The 1,396-nt window shown below is 34.4% G+C and overlaps 1 protein-coding gene across 1 annotated transcript in view; it reads right to left on the reverse strand.

Moving 5' to 3' along the window:
* The window catches only part of LOC117124350 (cytochrome P450 26B1-like), a 22,372-nt gene extending 21,809 nt beyond the window's left edge, over positions 1 to 563 (reverse strand). Inside the window, exon 1 of the mRNA XM_033270564.1 lies at positions 210 to 563. The gene's annotated coding sequence lies outside the window, so the exon portion shown is untranslated. The remainder of the gene's footprint in view (positions 1 to 209) is intronic.
* Positions 564 to 1,396: the final 833 nt, after the last annotated feature.

A 1,396-nucleotide genomic window follows, 5' to 3' on the forward strand; every position in this document is an offset into this window, starting at 1 on the left:
TATATATACAGAATAGGCCTATAGAATTACTATAACAATTTCGTTTTAAACATATTAATTGATATAACAATAAATAATAATAATAATAATAATAATAATTTTTATTATTAAAACATTCCACAACCTAAGTTAACCAACCCTAAATTCTTGAAGTAACATTATATATAGGTTGTACTCTTGTAACAGTATAAGCTTTCATTTAGTCCTACCTGTAAAATGGTTAAGTTAAGAGAAAATTTTGATAACGACGTCTTGTAATTTACTCGTCGAAGTTGCACGATCAATTGTCTGCTAGTGTATAATAGATTCGCTGAACAAGTCACCAACTCGTCTAGAGTATCATTAGGTTAGAAACGTTTGTGTCGGAGCTTTTATAATACATATTATTTCGTCAAACCAATCATCGCAAAGGTAAATATACCGTCTGAATGACCCCCGAAATTCACCCGGTACGTACGGGCGTTTACGTCCTGCCAATCACAGAATATCTGCCGATCACGATATCAGAGAAAGTAATTCATACGCTGGTCTGTCTTACTACCCCGGAGACACGTGGTGTCGTCTCGTCAACAAGAACTTTAGAAACTCATAAGATAGGGCAAAGTAATTATGAAAGGTAGGCCTAATAGTGAAGTTCGTGACAGGACAGTCCAAGGAAAGACACACTTAAGTCATCCGGGTTCAAATTGAGGGCACCCTTTGGTCGTGGCCGGCCGAGTGTATTCTTATACGATTAAACTTGTTACGTTTCTGTATCTGGGTGACGCGAGCGGTTTCGGATGAGATCACAAATAATTATGATGTCCACGTATACTCGTTGTTGACAAAGTTCCCTTCAGGAACCTTTTTGTATTAATAGATAGATTACCTCAACCAATTTAATTATAGTTGCTTAATGTGTTGTAGGCCTAAATACTGAAACACAATCTTGTTTTTTCTTTTAAATAATTCTGGGACTAAACCACATTGTTTTAAACACCGACGCAATATGACTAGGCCTATATCAATTTGTTGTCCAATCACTTAATCGACTTTATAATGTGAAATAAACACGTTTATGTTTTAATGGTAACGTTTGAAAACAAAGAAAAGGGGGAAAAGTAATATAAGTGAAAATACAATTTTCAAAATTGCACATGATAATGATATCAGCACTAAATAGATCCGGCACTAGTTTGAATATGAAAGCATAACGTCAAACCTATTAATATCATTTTTAAGCCTAATGATTATGATAAACATTATTATCTAACTATGATACGGGCTAATTTTAGTAATAAATGTCGAATGATAATGAGGTATAAGAGAAGTAGGAGAAATTTTCAAATGCATAAGGGGTCATTCACAATTGTCAACATATTCACAAGTGTACAAACAGTACGCTTGGGGGAGTGGG

The sequence above is a fragment of the Anneissia japonica genome, unplaced genomic scaffold (assembly GCF_011630105.1).
Source record: "Anneissia japonica isolate Jap-2015-1 unplaced genomic scaffold, ASM1163010v1 scaffold750_len1593409_cov174, whole genome shotgun sequence".
NCBI classification, from domain to species: domain Eukaryota; kingdom Metazoa; phylum Echinodermata; class Crinoidea; order Comatulida; family Comatulidae; genus Anneissia; species Anneissia japonica.